Source organism: Anser brachyrhynchus (genome assembly GCF_964034855.1).
Source record: "Anser brachyrhynchus genome assembly, chromosome: 9".
In the NCBI taxonomy this organism is placed as follows: domain Eukaryota; kingdom Metazoa; phylum Chordata; class Aves; order Anseriformes; family Anatidae; genus Anser; species Anser brachyrhynchus.
In genome coordinates, this window is record NC_137703.1 from 25,496,846 (window position 1) to 25,510,884 (window position 14,039).

At 37.6% G+C, this 14,039-nt stretch overlaps 1 long non-coding RNA gene across 3 annotated transcripts in view; it reads right to left on the minus strand.

The window, feature by feature from the left end:
- Positions 1 to 5,565: 5,565 nt before the first annotated feature.
- The window catches only part of LOC308199639, a 35,759-nt gene continuing 27,285 nt past the window's right edge, over positions 5,566 to 14,039 (minus strand). For 2 of the 3 annotated variants that reach the window (XR_013954791.1, XR_013954792.1), the window contains exon 3: positions 8,268 to 13,662. This is a non-coding gene — a long non-coding RNA (uncharacterized lncRNA). Of the gene's footprint in view, positions 7,809 to 8,267; positions 13,663 to 14,039 lie in introns of those variants that run through there. The other variant, XR_013954790.1, reaches the window with a different exon arrangement.

The window sequence follows — 14,039 nt, forward strand, 5'->3', positions numbered from 1 at the left end:
ATCCAGTTCCGGGAGGAAAACGCAGCTTTAGTTGTATTTTCTAGAAGCTTCTACGTGAGACAAATAGTATGTGTCACTTAGTCACAAGACTGGCATATTTTGTCTATGAAAGTTTTGGCTAGCTGACAAACCTGCTAACCTGAGGAACTGGTACCAAAACCTATAATAATCACCCATAATGCTACTTCTCAAAGTGTTAAATCCCTTTCAAATAGTTTTTGCTATCAAGTATTTTAAAGCTGCTGCAAATCTTTAGTAACTCGACACCTAAATTAATCCTACAGTGCTTTGGTGTATGTATGGTTTTCAAACAACACTTGTGACTTGTCATGTATTAATTTTACGTTATGTTTTAAGTTAGAAGTAAGTTGTTACTCTTAAGCCTTTGTAAAAAACACCCTTGTCAGAGTCCCAAAGGACTAATAGTTTCAAATGCTATTATTATAAATTTAATCCATTTAAAGCAATAGATTTGAAAAAATAAAGTACTAATTAACTCTTTTGCAACAGTTTTCTTTATCAAACCTATAAACAAATCCTACAATCCATTTTTGTGCAATGAAGAGAGCATTAATAGAGAAATCTGCTTTATTATAATTATAAAAACAGACACCATGAGAAGCAGATGTTTTGAGAAATCTGAAAAAAGAGTTAAGTTTTAATGAGAAGTATTGTTGTGGTTAAATAATGCATACCTCCAGCTATATAAACATTTACGTTTAGAGATTCTAAAGTCTTACATTCTCTGGTGTGGGTTCAATTAAAAAGTTTTTTTTTTTTTATCACCAATTTAAGTAAAGCTTGAAAAGTAAGAATTTCAAGTGTCTTCCCTGAAGCAACAAGCTATTCAATCATGATAACAATGGTTTATTCTCTATTGTACTGCATGAGCTGCATTTTGTAGCAGTAGCTTTTTGAAAAGAACTAACCTCCAACAACCTGAATTGCTGAAATCTTGAAGTCTTGAGACAGGAAGGAGAAAGAGATCTGTGTTTTGCAGAACCACTATATATATTTTCAATGTATGCTGTTCAAACAGTTTTTCATGAAGTACCTTATGTTCAAAGTTTGTTTTATTGACTTTGTTTGGATTCACAATTCTTCTCCCAGTCAACTCTTTTCTTCGAAGTCTTCACAAGATATGCTAGAGATTTAATTGCTGAAGGTTTGGTTTAAGTGAGTTCAGGATTCCCAGGAAATTCCTTCCAGAGAGTGGAAAAAAGGGCTCTGAGCTGGGCTGTGGCGCAGGGAGTGAGGTGTAGTGAGATGCATCTTATTTCTGCCTCTTCTCTCAGGCATAGGCCTTTCTGCCCTATTTCATCAGCATGTGTTAATCTTTTGTTTTTATCATCCCTCAAGCCCCAGCCACTTGATCCACCAGGCAGTCCTGAGCTACTCAGGTCTCTTGTACCACTTGAAGGCTGCTTTACCTGCAGTTCTGGAGCACATCCTAGTTTTTCACTGCCCAGTTTTTCCCTTTGCCCCGATACTGGTGAGAGGCCTTGCTGTTAGCTCAGAAGACCATCAGGGAGGTATCCTTCCCAAAAAGTAGCTAGGCCCACCACAGGCAAATACATGTCCAGTGCACAGCCAACAATTTCTGTTCTCTAAGATCAAACTATAATGGGTATAAGTCCCAAAATAGTCTGTGTATTGAAGCTTTTCAAATAAAAGACTTTTTTGAATTTAAGCAAGACTGCACAATTAGTGTAGGTCTCCAAAAAGGCCAAAAGTGTATGGAAATACAGATAAAATAAAGGATGTGTCAGGCTGTCTTAATTATGGACACATCTACCATACTAAATTCATTCAAGTTGTAGGGTTTCATAGAATGAATTATTTCCCCACTCACATATCCTTGTTAGAAATGTTTTAAATGACTTTCATAAATGCAGTTATACCTCTTAACAAATGGCAAGTTTACTGTAAGTGATATTTAAAGATGGGATGTATGCTGCATCTGAAGTATGCTGCTTGTTTAGTGTTGTGTGGTGATGATAAAGCAGTTATCAGAACAATATAATATTCAGTGTTCCTTCTGAAACACAGAAGGCATGTCACTGTGCTCTATTGCATTAAATATATTGCCATTTTCTTGGATTGCTCTGCTCTATCCTTTTCAACCTTCTCTTATCAATTTCAGAAGTCTTGATGGAAGAAGACGATAATAAAGATCACATTTTCGTATATAGTTAATCGGAAAGACAAAAAAAGGAGAACTTAATTGTCTGGTAAAGCCGGCAGTTCTTCAGGGACAATGCAGTTAATTTTTTCGATTTGTGTTTTGCATTCATATTGCTATTAATCATGGAGATCATAAAACCAACGTTCCTGAAAATGCGGTAGTTAAATAAATGCAACTGACTTATGATACACACCATAAGAAGTCTTTGGGGAGCTAAACATTTTGCCCTGCATAACAAGTTGTTACTGCTGTTTCTGAATATAATGGTAAAATGAGAGCAGAGAGGATGCAGTAAGGCTTTCCTAGGGCCTTGAATGAATGTAGTGGTGATTTCCATTCTGAAGTATGAAATTTACTTATTAAGCGATACTAAAATTCCAGTCCTAACATATTCTAGGTAGCTTGGTTGCTGCTGAAGCATCACAGCTTTGTTGCTGGCAATAGATTTGGGAATTAGGTGATTCCAGGCCAGTTTGTGTCTCTTAATCGAATATAGAATGAGTCTAAAGCATTTTACTGCTACTGGAATGGCACAAGGGTACTGCAGGTAACTTTTTTTTTTTTAACAGTGGTCATCTGCTTGTTTGACATGTTAATTATGTAATTTAGGAGTCTTCAGGTTGTAGAAAGCTAAAGGTCTCAGAATGTAAAATAGGAGTCAATGATTGAATTGAATTAACAGTTTTAAAAATTCAAATTATTTTACCACCCCATATGCTTGTCTTAATACTTGGTTTTGCAATGCTGCCCTCTGGATTAATTCATCAGTCTAATTGTATGACTGAAAAGGCCTCTGAGGTGTACTGTGAGTGCTGTAGGCCTAAGCTGCATCGCAGCTCATAATTTGAGTGCACAAAGAAATGTAACGGATGAGACTTTTTCCAGTTGAAAATGAGAAAGGACTTGGTGTTTCTCCAGCATGAATACTTAAGGAAGACCTTGACAATGTAACTGCTTGTCTGCTAACATTAGTTGTATTTGAGCATTTTCGCCACCATCCAGCTGCTCCCTCCTCTGCATATAAATTATACATGTTCTCAAAATTAGCATTTGTCTTATTTTAACCTTAATCAGTTTATTAATAATCTGTATTCAAGGTACAAAGTAAACACCAGCCTAATTGCCTCCTTCTGTACCTTGAGTGGTTGCTCACTTAAAAGTCAAATGATTCTATTGAATTCAGCAAGTTTAAAAAAAAAAAAAAAAAGGATAACTCCTCTCTTCTGCAGCAGAAGAGAATGAGATCCATCTGTGTAGTCAGAGGAATATGACTTTTGTCCAGTCAGCACAACTCCGCAATGCTTTCTCTGTGCTAGGCCCCAGCAGACAGGGGCTAACTTGGTGAAAATGGAGCAGGCTGGCCTTCTGGTGCCATCAGCCAAAGGGGCTTTGAAGTGAATGTGTCTAAGAAACTGTCTCAGTAAGTTTCCCAAAGAAGGCCAAAGTAAGGTAATTAATGTGGTAAATAGAGAAAAAAATGTGGGTGACTAGAAAAGGCAGAGTGATTTAAGAACTTTTCCTTGTTCTTTCCCCTGCCGTAACCTTTGTTGCCAGGTCCTGGCAGGCATGTTGCTATTCCTGGGTAGGGATGTCAGTCAGAGACTTCATGAATTCTTCTGATCCTCACAGAGTTCCTGTGGTTCCCTGAGAGGCCAGATCTCTTCAGCCATCTCCTAGTCCCCTTCTGAACTTCACCACCATGCCTGCCACACTTCCTGTGCTCTGGAGCCTCCTCCCCTTGGAGCCTGCTCAGTAGCTCACCAAGCAGTGTTTTGAGCTGTCTAGGCCTATCTTCCAGTTTGCTGCTTAAAGCAATGTAATGGCAAGCAGAGACCAGGGGTTCTCCTGTTCTGTATTAGCTGGAGTGATCAGGGGCTTTTTTGTTTGTGATGTGGAGTTGTATGCCTGTGAGATGGCAATTGCTGGGCAGATTTATCTGGGGAAAAAACAACAAACACAACATTGAGCTGAACTAAATCAGTGAGGAGAAAAAATGGCAATTACCAGTAATTTTCCCCAAGATCTTGCTGGTCAAAATACTGGTCTAGAGCTGGAAGTGCCCAAGTTCAGTCTCCTGAGAGAAGGTCATGGCTTGAAATACCAGTTGGTTATTGCTGCCCACATGGGTGTAGTAGAAGGTCTTTACTGTGAAAAGGCCACACATTTTTAATTGGGATAGGAAGAAAAGTCATGAGAAGACCTCTGCAGCCAGAGGGTGCTTTCTGTTGTGCCTCCCCAGGTCTGTATAGCTTTAGCAAGGTCACCCTCGGGCCTCCAAGCAGACCAGGCTGCAGGCCATGGCTCCTGCAGGGGGATGCACCAACAGGTTCCTCAGCTGGAGAAGGGATGTGAGTGCTGATCTCCATTGTCCAGCATGAGTTCTGTGGTCCCAGAAGCGCTAAAAGTGGGGAATTACTGCTCTTAGTAAGCAGCACGAAAGCGGCGCTTTCTGATTTGTTTTGCGTGACTGAAAAAGAAATGAAACAATTTGTTTAAAGTGGAGCAGAAAGCTTTGTTCAGCTAGGAAAGAAAGGTTTTCATTCTGCCTGTCAAAGAAAAGTGGGGGAAAAATGTAATTGTGGTTGCTCTGAATTGCGTGTATTTGGGATTTAATTTTTTCAGTTATTTTCATCCCCTGCTTAGGGCTTGGAGGCTCAATTTTTGTACACCATTACCTGTACTGAGGACTGGGCCTTGGATCTATGACAGGGCCAGTAGTGGCCGTGCGTCTCCTTTTATCTGAGGTGCTGAAGGTGATGAGGCACTTCGAAAAACTACAGCTTTCCCTTAGTTTAGCTTGTTTTAAAAACTAAGCTTTCTCAACCTACTTATCTAAAGTGTTACTCTTAGTTCATGCAATTTTGAGTCAACTTACAAAAGGCAGGCCTGTTTTTAATGAATAGGGTAACTGTCATGCATGGTTTCAAGCAGGGCTTGTTTATATATGAGTATATATATATATTTAAAAGCTCTAGGGAAAGAAAGATGATAGTGCTGACTTTGACTTTTTTGACTTTTATTTTGGTTGTAATTTCTTGTTGTATTTGAAAATAAATTTAACTACTGTACTTACTAGGAGAAAAATTTAACTACTTGTATTACTAGGAGAAAAAAAAGCAAAACCAAACAACAAATGAACCAACCTAGTGCTATGAAGTCTTTTAAAATCAATAGGAAGATTGAAAAATTTGGAGTGTTGACATAACCTTTTCCATTTTAATGCAATTTTGTGTACTGATGTTAAATATTTAATGAAAACACTTTATTTTTCCTGTACAGAAGTCAGTTGTGATGTCAGCCTGATATTCACTGATGTGGTAGCAGCTCTTGTCTGTACCCCACTGCATTAAAGGCTGTATAAATCTTGCTGTGTTGGGAATTACTGTAAAAGTTCCTTAGGGGACATAAATGCAATTCAATCATTCCTCTGGAGTTATTGGTTTGATTGCATTTTATCCCTATTTTGAATAATTAACAGTTTATATTTAGCTGTATGTAGATTCCTGATTACAGCATTACATTCTAAACCTTTATAGTAACATAGTCCTTCAAGCTGTTTGTGTTCTGGGGAATAAAAAGCATAAGCAAATATGCAGGTTTAGTGTGCTTGAATTTTTTAATAAAGCATTCCTATTTCTGTTACTATTGTACTAGGAAATGAGGAAGGAACCACCAACCCAGGTAACCAGGCCTGCAGCACTAGCTTGTGAGAAGAGGCTGTAGGTCCCCTCTTTCTCAGGACAGGGCGAGGTGATGGCCAGGCTAGTAGATGCAGTGCCCGTGTCTGTGTGTGTGTGCATTTGGGGAGGGGAGAGATTCCTCAGCACACCTCAAAAACTCTTGGCTTCACCCCAACATAGAAGTAGAAACTTTATGAGATGGTACACACTTTCCCAGGATGATAAAATTGTTCTGCTACCAAGTTGTAAAGCTGGTGATAAACAGAGACAAATTATTAATTCACAGCACAGGACTGTGGGAGGATTGATACAAGTACCTGCTTTCAGCTGTTTTGATATATTTTGCAACAAACCTATATAGTGGCTGCCCATACCATGTTGAGTCAGAGTATAGCTCGTAACACTGCATATTTTCTTCTACCATCTTGCTGATTTGACATTAGTAATATAAGATTTTTTTTGTCTTTCTGCAAGCGTAGTTTAGAGAGGATGCTATTGAAGGTATAAGGGAACATTAATTGTATGGGAATGTGGATAATGAGGGTGGCACATATAATAACTAAGCTGTGCAGTGCCTAGCAGGAGTGGTTAGAAAATACTCAGGATTGCGTTTTAAGACAAAGAAACAAATAGATATATTGTCATGGAAAAGAAAGTTATCACTTCTGAAATACTTTCACTCTGAGATGGTGGCAGTTTATATTATTAACCCAGAATAATACTTTCATTGTCACTGAACTTTCTGTGACATTTATAGAAAAGGAAGCTTGCTATTTCACAGAACACTAGAAGATATTTGAGAATATATGTCTTAAAAAATTCTAGCTGTAGGGACTGAAGAAGACAGAGTAACGAGTTTTGTTGTTGTTGTTGTTGTTTTTTCTTTCTATTAAATAGATGGGATGAGAGGTGGGAGGACTTAAAACTGAAAATTAGTACTGAAAAACTTCAGGTGACTGCAAAAGGCAAGTTTCATGTGTTATATATCAAGGAGAGGTAATTGTTATTGACAAAAGAGAGCACCTTATATAGTCTGAGCTTCTGATGTGATCCTCTGCATTATTGGTGCATAAGCTTTTGTTGTTTAAAAAAAAAAAAAAGTATTTTCCTGGAGAAAAACTGAAATGTTGTGTCATGACCAGAAAAGTAGGCTTCTCGTTCTGTCATCACTTTCTTCGGCATCAGCTATTAGGTGAAGTGGAGAAACCATTTTGTGAGAAGGAAGCAATGCATATGTTAAAATGAGGTCATATAATAATTAAATATGATTCCTATGTTTTAAATGCCTGTAAAAATTCTGGGTTAAGTTCAATGGATTTTAGTGAAACCAGGCTCCACTAAACTCTATGAATCGAGGCTGTATTACTGTATTGATATGGTTATGACAGCTGTGTTTTTTGTTCAGAATAACTACAACAATTTTTTGCAAAATAAAGGGGAAAATTTTTATTCAACTCAAAAATTGACCATTTTTTCCCAAAAAATAAATGATCAGAAACCTGGAGGGCTTGATGTACAGTACAAATTGAAGCATCAGCTTGCATTTGGCTTTGCTAATAGAAGTTTATTCATTCTCTGCTAATGTGGCTTTATAGAGCATTTTATTTAACTTGTTGGTTTTGTAAAACTAGTGTTTATGCAAATGCATGACACAGATTGCTTCTTTTACTGCTGAATTTTAGTTTTCCTAATAACATGGAGGATGCAAAGAGAATACAGAACATAGCCAAAACAAGCAGCAACAGCAAACACAAAAACAAACTACCGCCACCACCAAAAACACTAATACAGGACCACATAAAATGATTTGTTACGTATTCGAGGGTTTTCTTTGATCTGTTCTCTACTATTTTAGTTTTTACTTTGGGGGGAGGTATACCTCCATCTCTTCTCCTAGTTATTCCATCAGCTCCATTAGGATTGTATCCAAAAATATGATTGAACTAGAAAATAAGAAACAGACAGTAATGTGGGTCATGATTTGCTGGGGAAATACATGCATTTGGACTAAGATAATTCAGGTGTTTGAATGTGGCTGACAGTCATTTAGACTACATGCTGGAGACATACTGATGCTGATAAGTCCTGGCACTATATTGTTTGTGAGATAACAGCATAAACTAATATGGCTGGATTATGTGGATGATGCAATATTAATCAAACTGAAGTTTACAGGTCTTGAGTTGTTCACTTAAAATTTAATTGTCCTTTTTTTTTTTAAAGTAAATAAGTGAGCTGTCTCTAAGATTTACTTATACCAAAACCAGCAAATTTCACTCTTATAGGAGGTTGCAGTTCAACCATGACATTCTTCATTGCAACGAATGCTATTTTAGACGTCACAAATTGAGCCAGACTGCAGATGAAGAAGCACCAGTACCTGTTCAGAAACTGATTTAGAGTTAACAGGGGGACAATTTTACTATGCTACAGTGCATAAAATGTTGTCAGTGCAAAATGTTTATAACTGGTCACAATGCTGATAAATGCATTTTTATGGATTATCTGCTTGTAATGTGCAGATAAAGGCAGCAGAATTCTTGGTTTTATTTTGCTTTATTTTATTTTGTCATTTTAATATGATTTAGAATAAGTCTGGTAGGCCATTAAGAACCAACAGCTCTACATAGTTCTTAGTTACACTGATGTAAATGACAGTTTTCTGTCTTTGGCAAAATTATTCCACAGTTATAGAGCACTTTACCAATTGTAGCTGTGCCTTATGGTACTACAGAGATATAAAATCAGAGCAAATGATGTAAGCATCAAACCTTTCCTGGAAATTGTTACCTTTTTTTTTTTTTTTAATCCTGCCTTTAAAAATAATAATAATAAAATAATAAAAACAAACTATACAAGATATTTGTAGTATAGCCTTACATCCTGGAATAACAAAAATCTCTTCTGATAAACGCTGATTATTAAATTTACCTCGAGCTGCTTCGGACTAAAGAGACTATTGCTGGTATTGAAATAGTGGAGTCAGTGCCTGGGGAGGGTTGGGTTGCTAAGTTTTAAGTTCCTTAACTGGTCCTTCTTTTTTAAAATATCATAAACCTTGTAATCCTCCATTAGTTATTTATTGATATCTTTTACCATGCACATTAGCACAGGGAAATATAAGCCTAAAGAATTCTAATCCTGCTCGGTGTGAGAAACCCCACAGGTCCTATTTTTATCTTCTTGTTGTTGTTTTTACCTGAATAGGTCAAGAAGGCTGTGAATTAAAATTGCTGAATGTTAATTTTCAACACTGTCAGGGCACCCAAGGCAGCTTCAAAGCTGTCTCAGTCCTAAAGACTTTCCTAGGCTCAGAGGGTTTTGTCATCATATGCAGGAACCACCAGGGTAGGATGGGACTCTGTGGAGCTGCTATTTCTAGCTCTGTCTTCTATGCAGAGGACAAGGAAGGAGAACAGTAGAAAACAGTAGAACAGTAGAAAATGAGAGCCATCCTTAGTGATATCCTGCTGTTCGTTATAGATCTTTCACTACAAGTTTTCTTCTTAACTAGCTGGCTTTATTTGCTTAAGGGCCCTTTGGACTGGGGAAGAGAAAAATCTGCTTTGCAGTATTGGCATCTGATTTGTCACTTGTGACTTCTGAAGGAGCAGGAACAGAACTGCAAATATCAGACCTGCCCTACTGCAGAGCTCTGGCTGGGACTGTGTTGAAGGCAAGTGCCATGTTAATCCTCTTTTGTGTTAACAGGAAGCTATTGATACAAGGCTTCAGAATTACCGTGCTAAGTATATGATTTCCTATCTCTAGATGGTATATTGAGATTAGTTGCTTCGTGTCCTATAGAACAGTTAAGCCTACAGTGTGGATTTTTATAGTTTAGTTAAATATTTTCAAGGCATGATGAGCTTGGGAAGCTGGTTCCCCTGGTATGCCAGTACCACCTGCAGGGTGTCTTTGTTCAGTTTTGGGGTCGTGCGCTAATGACCGTGGCTTTGTATGCTTTTAGTGTTTCCTTATTGCAAGGGAGCTGTTCTGGCTGAGCAATGGTGTAGCCAAGTTAGGAGGAAAAAAATAATGCAACACTAACTGTCTTGATTCTTCTCACAATGCATTGTAATGTAGTAGCACTATTAGTAGTGACGCTTGCAGTTTGAGTTTTAGCATTGAATTTATGGGATATGTTTTACTTCTGTCTTATTGTTTCTTGCATCCTTAGGATGATCAGTCTTGGGGAAGAATCATGCAGTTCTTCCTTTTTGCTGCCCCAAACTGGCCATGCCAGAACCACAAGCCACCAGTTTACCTGGAGACTCATCAGAGAGGATTTTCAGACACTCAGGTGTCCTCAGGGGAGGACCAGTGGTCAATATGTTGGTGTGTGTGTGTGGGTATTGGAAGCAACAAAAAACCAAATACAGTTCTAATCTCAGCTAAACTGAATCTCTGCTACAAGCAAATGTTTTTTTTTTTTCCTCTGAAATAAGTGTATTGTGTATTTTCCTGTCTTTTTTGTATGTGTCTCTCGAGCCACTCAGCCTAATCTCTTATGTTTGAACTTGATTTGGAATACACCAACAGGGCTAAAACATATTATGCATTATATTATGAATTCCAGAATCTGAAGCACACTCTGGATCCCCTCATCCCCACCCTGGTTCTGTTTTTTCAGCACTGCTGCAAAATGGCTGCTAAGGTGGATGTATGTGAATTCAGTCGTATACATTTGAGCACTGTTGTGTTTTATCATGCTAGCATGATAGTCCTCAGAAGCTAGAAATAAATCTTTGCTGATTGCAGAGCAAGAACTGAAGAGACATAACCAAGACATCTGGCTTTAGTGTTGCCCCTCAAGAGCTCTTAAATGTGAATTTGTAGACTTAAGTTGTGGGTTTTTTTTTTTGACTTTTATGGTAGATGAAGATTCTGCCTTGTTACTTCAGCTAACAGTTATGTTTTTTATACCCTCATGGGTATGTCTTTTCTGTGCTGATGATTTTCCAAATCTGCATGTTAACAGGGTCTCTGTATTGGTAAGCATACTGTGAAGCTGTGCCCTTTCAAAGTGTTATCACCAGTTTTGCCTTTTTCTGCCTGACTGGGATTTATGGAAAAGCCTTGCATAGGCTTTTGATTCTGTTATGTTTCTCCTCTGCTAAAAGCTGAGCCGCACAGATTTTCTCCCCATGAATTGTGGGAGAAGTCGTCTGTCTGAACAATGGTAGAAGAATTATGGGCAGACAATGTGGATCCACAGGCATTTTACCTTTTGCAGAGAGAATTGGTTAGCAGTTCACGCTTGAAGTTGAGTTAAAAGCACCATTGATTTCAGGTTCAAATGGTTCTGTATTGTGGTAAGGAAGTGGTCAGGAACAATGGCTGTGGAAGAGACTGAATTAACTATGGTGTGAAGACAAATATTAGTCAGTAGTAATGCAAGTTAAAACAGCTGCTTGAAGTGGCCAAGTGCCAGTGAGGCCTACAACTTGACAGAGATTTTGCTGGTTTTGCATTGGTGGTATTTTTTTAATAGATATGGATTTCAAGCATTGTTGCGTTGCTCTTGTATTTGTGTATTGCAGACCTCACCAGAAGAAAAAGCAGGCTCATCATCAGTATAAAACAGTCTTTGTACCTGGGTTCATTTTTGCTGATTAGCAAGTAATGCCACTACAGTTAATCCCATTAAGTTTTAGGGAGTGTATTTACTGCTATTTGTTGACATCTTGGTTGCTTAGAATAAAAAGATGACTGCAGTACACGTTCTTGCTGTTCACCTGGCTCTGCTGTGCTTTCTTCCAGTTCTTTCCTTCCTTTGAGGTACTTGCAGAATTTTAGGGAACTGTCACTTCAGCTCTGAACACTACAATCATTGTAATACTGCTTCTATTAGGCACCTTGCATCTGACATCTGATCCATCATCAGAAAGAAACTTAAATCATTGGAGAAAAGTAAATCATTTGGCTTTTTTTTTCTTCAGTGATCAGTTAAGCACAGGGAGATGTGGGCAAGCCAGAACTCCTAAGATATACATGTATAAGCACAGTCTGAAAGCAGTGGCATTTGGGCATCTTTATGAAACACTGCTGTAAAGACTTTTCCTGACATGATCTGAAGAAACTCTTTCAATGATTCTAACAAACTAGTCCTTGTATTTCAGAAATGTTCCTTTACACAGAGCTGATTTTTTAGTGTAGGCTTTTTTCTGCCAGACATATTTCTACAGCTACTGTGTAATGATGCAGTAAATTCACCCAGGAGCTTGTTATAGTTAATAACCTGTAAAGGGCAAAGGTGTTTGGACAATGCACATTAAATTAGACCCGTATCATTTACTAATAGGGTAAGTTATTTCTTATTTTGTCCTTCAAAGAAAATAATTTTATAGAAAAAAATAGAGGTCAACTTATTTTCTACACATTTAATTTTTACAGCTGATGACTTCTTGCTAAATAATGCCTTGTTCAGAAGACAAGCATCAACTGCAAACAACTATCAAAAATTCATGCGTGAAAAGCTACAGCTGCCTGAAATTCATAGCAATTGATCAACTTTTTTTTTTGCTGTTTTTCATATATTAGCAACACACTGGGGGTTATAATTATGACCCTGACTGCCCCTACGCTTCTAGATAGATTTACTGGTTATATTGATTCAGTTAATGTTCCTCTGTGGCTATTTTGTAAGAAGGTACCATTTCAGAAGAGAAACAGCCTCTTATTTCCCTTTCTGTGTAGAATGCTTTTCTACTTTTTTTTTTTTTCAGGCAATTTAACACTTTGTTTGTGTTTGACTAGAATTACCTTTTCTACTATTACGATCTATAAATTAGAGAGATGAACAATAGATCTGAAATATATAAAGGCTTTGTCTTTCATAGCCTGTCAAGTCATTCTTCAGTTCTTTAATAATCTAAGTCTGGAGATCGCAGTGTGAGCCCTACTATAAAGTACTCTGTAAGAGAACTGCCTCCATTTATTGGAACAAATGTTCGTGTGGTTGAGGTCAGAAAGGTCTTTGGTAAATTCTTGCATATAGAGTGAATTATTTCAAAACCTGTAAAAGCAGAGATGCTGGGGGTTTCCCAGGTCAAGGTTTATATTACAGGCAGAAGAATTTGTATTAAACGAATTTGCATTATGTGCTGCCTCCATTTAAAAGACTTCGGTTTCCAATCCTGTATTTCTCTTGACCTTCAGCCAGAATAGACTGTAATAAAAACTATTTTTAAAAGTGACAAAAAGGAAGCACAGGCCCTGCAGCCATAACAACGTGAGATTACCTGTGGATTTATGAGTAGGGGGATGTTGCTGCTTTGCTTATAGCAATGAATCTGTCCTGTGTTAATAAGCAGTCTTGTTCCTGCCCTGGCATCAGCAAGTCAAAGTCATTGTGGTGTTCTCAGCCAGAACTCTCTGCGTACTGGGGCAATGAGCTCAGCTATCTCAAAGTAAAAATGGAAAATACAAAATGCCTATTCATACCTTTGCCACTTTTTTTTTTTTTCCTGCCCTAAAGTAGTGCATCTACAATTCACTTGAAAATGAGTTTCTCAGGAAAGGAGCCTTTATCTTGCATGGTCAAAGAAAGCAACCGAGGCCTCATGAATCTCTTAGCATTCATCTCTTATTCAGATAACCAAGGAATAATAAACTGCGTAAATATTCCACCTCAGATGGAAGAGGCTGCATAAAGCTGCCTTCATGCTTCTCTTGTTTTACATGAAATTGGGGCTTGGAGAGGCCCTGATATATTCTTTTTAGGAAAGGAGGAAGAAAGGAAGGAAGGATGATCAGGATGAGGCTGTGTGATACTCCTCTCGTTGGCTTCATGCTCTGTGAAATGAAGAAAAAATGCACATAGAGAAATTAAAATAGGCTGTTTGCAAGTAAAAACTGTATTGCTAAGGTTATGCTCTGAAATGCACTATTATTTAGATGATATATACTATCTAATTTTGTGGTTATTGATGTAGCAATTGTAGGTAAAATATACTTGTACGTACATTTGTGGATTTTAAAAGTAGTTTAGAGCTATTTTAACTCAACATTTTGTGAGATCAGTAAAAATTTTAATACAGGTTTTGCAAGTTAGGCTATAATATTGATATATGACTAAAAGGTTTTTTGATGCAGAAGAGAGGAAAAATCTAGTTTACAGTACAAGTACTGCAGTAGTAAAAGGAATGGAGTCATTTTTATTTATCTAAAAT